General features: G+C 37.1%; 2 non-coding genes across 2 annotated transcripts; both read left to right on the top strand.

Moving 5' to 3' along the window:
- Positions 1-925: 925 nt before the first annotated feature.
- Trnas-cga lies at positions 926-999 on the top strand. The gene has a single exon. It is a non-coding gene; the product is annotated as a tRNA-Ser (tRNA).
- Positions 1,000-1,198: 199 nt separating this feature from the next.
- On the top strand, positions 1,199-1,272 carry Trnas-cga. The gene has a single exon. It is a non-coding gene; the product is annotated as a tRNA-Ser (tRNA).
- Positions 1,273-6,362: the final 5,090 nt, after the last annotated feature.

Below are 6,362 nucleotides of genomic sequence, written 5' to 3'. Positions count from 1 at the left end.
AACACGCCTGATCAGAATTTCGGATCGGACTTGATCAGTTTCTGATCAAGACCTGAACAGAATTTCCACTCGGGTATGAGTCAATTTGAGAGTGAAATTCGTAAGTGTCCTGGTAGCTCAGATGGTAAGAGCACCCGACGCGACATTGGGAGGTCCCGGGTTCGATTCCCGGCTAGGAAGTTACTAATTTTTTCTCTCAAAAAATTAAATTTAATTAATGCCTAATGATGGAAGGCGGAGAAACCCTAGTGGAAAAACCTAAGGCAGAGGCGTAACACGCCTGATCAGAATTTCGGATCGGACTTGATCAGTTTCTGATCAAGACCTGAACAGAATTTCCACTCGGGTATGAGTCAATTTGAGAGTGAAATTCGTAAGTGTCCTGGTAGCTCAGATGGTAAGAGCACCCGACGCGACATTGGGAGGTCCCGGGTTCGATTCCCGGCTAGGAAGTTACTAATTTTTTCTCTCAAAAAATTAAATTTAATTAATGCCTAATGATGGAAGGCGGAGAAACCCTAGTGGAAAAACCTAAGGCAGAGGCGTAACACGCCTGATCAGAATTTCGGATCGGACTTGATCAGTTTCTGATCAAGACCTGAACAGAATTTCCACTCGGGTATGAGTCAATTTGAGAGTGAAATTCGTAAGTGTCCTGGTAGCTCAGATGGTAAGAGCACCCGACGCGACATTGGGAGGTCCCGGGTTCGATTCCCGGCTAGGAAGTTACTAATTTTTTCTCTCAAAAAATTAAATTTAATTAATGCCTAATGATGGAAGGCGGAGAAACCCTAGTGGAAAAACCTAAGGCAGAGGCGTAACACGCCTGATCAGAATTTCGGATCGGACTTGATCAGTTTCTGATCAAGACCTGAACAGAATTTCCACTCGGGTATGAGTCAATTTGAGAGTGAAATTCGTAAGTGTCCTGGTAGCTCAGATGGTAAGAGCACCCGACGCGACATTGGGAGGTCCCGGGTTCGATTCCCGGCTAGGAAGTTACTAATTTTTTCTCTCAAAAAATTAAATTTAATTAATGCCTAATGATGGAAGGCGGAGAAACCCTAGTGGAAAAACCTAAGGCAGAGGCGTAACACGCCTGATCAGAATTTCGGATCGGACTTGATCAGTTTCTGATCAAGACCTGAACAGAATTTCCACTCGGGTATGAGTCAATTTGAGAGTGAAATTCGTAAGTGTCCTGGTAGCTCAGATGGTAAGAGCACCCGACGCGACATTGGGAGGTCCCGGGTTCGATTCCCGGCTAGGAAGTTACTAATTTTTTCTCTCAAAAAATTAAATTTAATTAATGCCTAATGATGGAAGGCGGAGAAACCCTAGTGGAAAAACCTAAAAAATTCCTCACCCCTGACCTTTGCCTCGCTCATTCAACCTCATCAGCGATTACATCTGACGCCAATCCCCACACCGCAGACCCCAAACACAACCCCAAGCGTGGGATTCCCCGAATCGCCCCTTCCACCGGCCATCCGTACCCCAGAAAAGATATTCCTCATTGAATTGAGATTTAATAGCCGGTACACAATCGATCTGTACAGAGATAAATCGCCCGCAGTGAGGATCGTCGGTTAAACAAGTCCTCAGCCCCCTCCCCCACTCGAAAAGGATAAATAAAAAGGATCAATTCGAAATTCAATATTCCACTCAAAGGGTTCGTATTTTTTTCTCTCTCAATTTATCTGCCATTTAATTCTTCGTTTCATCCACATTCACCACTGCTCTTTTATTGAGCATTAAAAGCTTCGGGATCATTCGAAGAAATACGCTTGCAGGTACATAACAACCTTGTAAAGCCTCAGACTCAGTTTGTTTTGTCTGGATGTCGTCGTTTTTTCTTAATCCTTTCGAGGGACGTCCGAGAGGTACAGTCTCTGCAATAGAATGGGTTTTCGAATGATGACATTTCGGGGTTTTTTCCTTGCTACAGAAAAGGAGAAATTTTACTTCATTGGGTCTCAAATACGGAAAAAAAAAACTTGAATTAAGTATATTTTGAGAAACTCATCGACTCAATTTTTTTGGTTGTGATTTCTCAATTCTCACTCCCCCCTCCCTCTCTGCAAAATCCCCCTCAAAAATAAAATCAATTTTCTAGATTTTAGTAAATAATTTTTTCAAAATTAAGTATTTTTTTATTTAAAATTAATCCCAATTTTGATCATTAATTTTAAGCAATTTTTGTCTAAAACTTGGAAAAAAGTTTCTAGATTTTAGAAAACTGAAGGTTAGAAACCACGGTTTCTCAAATTCAGAAACTTTTTTCTAAAGCTAATCCACTTCTTCTCTCTGTGTTTGACCCTAATATTCTGACCCTCATTTGTTAATCTCCACTTGTCGACCCTTATATTCTGACACTTAGTGCCTGACCCTTATATTACACTTAAGAGGGCTTGCTATAACCTGGTCTGATACAAGACAATCATCTCCGAATTGAAACACCCATCCCCCAATTGAGTATAAAATATACTCGAATCAAGAATAGTGCACTTGAATCAAGTATATTTTGTACTCAATTCAAGTTTTTTTTCCATGAAAAATAAATAAAAATAATATGAAAATACAAAAAAGGCAAAATAATGAATTTTTCCCTTTTCACACTAAGCGAGAGAAGAACAGTCACGGAAATACTAGTCATTCTAAAACTACTGAGAGATAACATTGACTGCCCTCAATTGTTGGAGCTTATTCCATTGAGAATCTGCAAATTTAACTCGAGATTGCAAACTATTTTCTATCACCCTCACAAAAAATCAAAAACAAAATGAATCAATGCAATGACGCCACTATACCGGGCATCCAACCTTGTCAGCAATATGATTAAATTCTGTAATTACTTCATTATTTAAAAAAAAAGTTTTGAAATTATCAAGATTGAAAATTCGATGTTTAAAATTGATTTCTGATTTTCCTTCCGTACATTTTCCGTATTTCCTGTTTCTGTGAACGGCATACGATCACGGCAATTAAAAATGTTAATCTCCCTTCATTTTTTAAGAAGGAAAAAACAATTTGAAAAATTTCGAAGACAGAAAAATAGATTTATTTTATTTTATTGATACTGATTGATGATGATCGATCTCTCTTTGCAATTTCCTTCTTCGGTTTCATTGTAATAAGATCAAAGGGATGTAAAATGTTCATATTTGTTCGCATTTCAGATCATATCAATTCAATCAATATCATTTCATTCCATATCATTTCAGATCAAGTCAAAGACTTATTATCCCTCAGAACATGAAAATTCGCGGATGTGTAAGAATTTTTACGAAAAGTTCCGGAAAAATTACGGAACGTGTTAGCCGTGAGTCGTCGGACGGATGAGTAATTTTTACGGAACAGATCGTAGAATTTACGTGACGATTGACACTTTTTATTGAATTTTACTTCGCTCCCAGATTACGTTTCGAAACGAAATTTTTACGTCTTTTTTCTGGTAATTTTTATTGAATATTCCCCCGCGTGTAGCAGCGGGCGCGAAGCGCCCGTCGCTCGTAAGTCAATGAGTTGATTAAAAATAAAAATAAATTCCCAAAATTAATTGTGACTCTACACATTGGTGATAAATTATACGGTGTGGATTTAGAAAAAAAGGACTTAAAAGATGAAAAATTTGAAGTTTACGAGCAGATACAACCATAGTGTTACCCACGATTATTGTTCCCACTTGCAACCCATTCTGTTTTCTAAAAAAATATTTCAAATAGGCCAAAAGGGTGAGATGAAACATTCAGATATCTCCGAACTAAAAACACAATGCAATCCCGAGGAAAAAATCTATGCACGAATGACTCGGTATCACGTACGTTATAATGAATTCCATATTCGTTATATACGAACTCGGCGGCGATCTCTACCATCGCAAGGTAGATAACAATGGCATAATATGGAAAAAAGAGAAGAAGCGAAAACGAATGGAAAAAAAATAATATAACCCAGTACTGGGGGCTGCGTGTGTGCCCAGGTGCCTCGAGAATTGATTCACGCTTCAACAAATTATTTCATATCTTGTCAATTGGCTCATATTATGTGTTCATAGTGCTGACGGGGGGATGCCTATCCGAGTGGAGTGAATGGGAAGGCACTCTATAATCTTGATTGTGAAACTCATAACCTAGAAAATCATGTATGTAAAGAGATGGACTAATTGAAGTTCAATTGTCTTGTTATTTCATGAGATTATTTTTCCCATCGTGTTTTGAGGTAAAAATAAACAATAATAATTGATCGAGCCTAATGACACAAAAGTATTATCCAACGAATTTGACTTTACAATCCGAGCCGAAGGCGAGAATAATCATCACATGAGTCTATCGCCTGATGATATAATGTACCATTTTTAATAAAAAATTTTGACACTGCTGCTACGTTCACCTCGTTACTAGTAAACGAAAAGTCTTTTCGTTTACTAGTAAACGAAAAAAGGCACAGTTCGCCACTCGCTGAACGTAACATCACTGTCAAAAACTATTGTTCGACACATGTGAGACAGGAATTTTCAGCTCGTGTGATTGGCAGCCCTCGGCTTCGCCTCACTCGTATCGAAATTCTGTCTCATTCGTATCGAAATATACTATTTTGGTAATTCCTGACTCTGTTCTCATTATCATCAAAATTTGTACCTAAAAGATTTGAATAACAGATAATGACAAAAGAAAAGAATTTCCTCTTTGTTTCCATTGTGCAGGGAACAGCAGCAGGGGAAAATGAATGAAAAAAAAGCCCTGAGATGAGTCGATTCGACTCGATGGCAGTTCGATAGTAAAAGGAATACGTGTATATAACCCATCGATTTTCATTCGATTGAATGGAAAAGCAAAAAAAGTGAATGGCTCGAATAAAGGTGTGGTGACGGAGAGAATCCAATATGACTGCACACACGTACAGTTCGTTCCTTGGATGATACCCAACTGGGGGAATATATTGGATCGGATATTGAAATACTTGTTGGTAGTTTGAGTCGGTAAAGGTAGAAGGAATACGATGTGCGGGCGCGAGAAGAGATGCCATTCCCGATGCCATCTTGATTGCGCAATCGAGGAATCGTACGAATATCGGTTCCACCCCCCTCCCTCCCCCTCTTCGGGATGAATTCTATACGATTATAATCCGATTATGATATAACACTGGGATCGCTTCATCGCCGTTTTCCTATTTTTCTTGACCCACTAACGTCAGTCAGTGTTTTTTTTTATTGAAGCAGTTTAAATTCTCTTAATTAAAAAAATTATAACTTTGTTGGTGAATGTCAATTTTCAAGGTCATCGCCAAATTCACTTGGCACCCTTAATGTCGAAGAATCTAATGATTGATGGCCATCCCTGATTTTTGGCCGATTCTATTGAAATGTTCAATAGAAAATATTGTTACGTATTTGCCCTTTACGATCGTCTCTTTCTTTCCCGTTATGCTTTTATCTTGTTTTCTAGTCCGCGGACGCGTCAATCCTTTTTGTATTTCTTTTTATTATTTATTTCGCCCCAAAATTCTTCTAATAAACATTTATTCTTATCAAATATCTCGTATTTTACAATATTCTACAGAAAAAGTCAATAGAATTTGATTTTTCCGTACAATTTATTTTATTGAGATATTTTCGATAGAATTTCCTCGGCTCAAATTTTGCAAGTTTTCTTGGTTGTTTTTCTGGATGGAAAGAAAAGAACAATAGAATGAAGAAAACTTGGAAAATTTGAGCCAAGGGAATTCAATGGAAAATATTTCGATACAATATGTTGTAGACAAAAATCCAATTCTGTTGACTTGTTCTGTAGAATATTTTCTATTGAACTTTTCAATAGAATCAGACAAAAACTCACAAGTTATTCTTTGCGTCATAATTGTCAATTTTCTCATATTTGTCATGCGCGATATTAATTAATTCCTCGTTCTTGGATTTTCATTCATCACGTACATCATATTCATCATAAATCTCATTAATTTCAATTCTTTCCATTTTCTTTTTTTCGGCAATGCCATAAATTTGATTCTCTTCCATTTTTTAACTTGGATTTTGGTTCTAAATTCTAGAAAACTGAGAAATTTCCCCGGTTTCTTAGAAAATTCTTGGAAAATCTAATTTTTTTCGTACCAGAAATTTTTTGAAAATTATCCAGTTTTCTGGAGAATTCTCGGATTTTCGGACTGATTCAAGAAAATTTTTCACTTTTCTAAAAAATTCATTCATATCACTTCTCTGATTTTTCAAGAATTACCGGTATTAATCCCGTCACTTCGAAAATTGAGACGGAATTGATCAAACATTCAAAATAATTAATTAATTTGTCACTTATCATTCACCTTTATCATTGATCTGATTTTTTCTATGTACCCTCCATTTTTAT

The sequence above is a fragment of the Diachasma alloeum genome, unplaced genomic scaffold, assembly GCF_001412515.2.
Source record: "Diachasma alloeum isolate Michigan unplaced genomic scaffold, Dall2.0 Dall_scaffold_00198, whole genome shotgun sequence".
NCBI lineage: Eukaryota > Metazoa > Arthropoda > Insecta > Hymenoptera > Braconidae > Diachasma > Diachasma alloeum.
The sequence above is the reverse complement of the archived record's forward strand: the minus strand, read 5'-3'. Positions and strand labels throughout refer to the sequence as shown.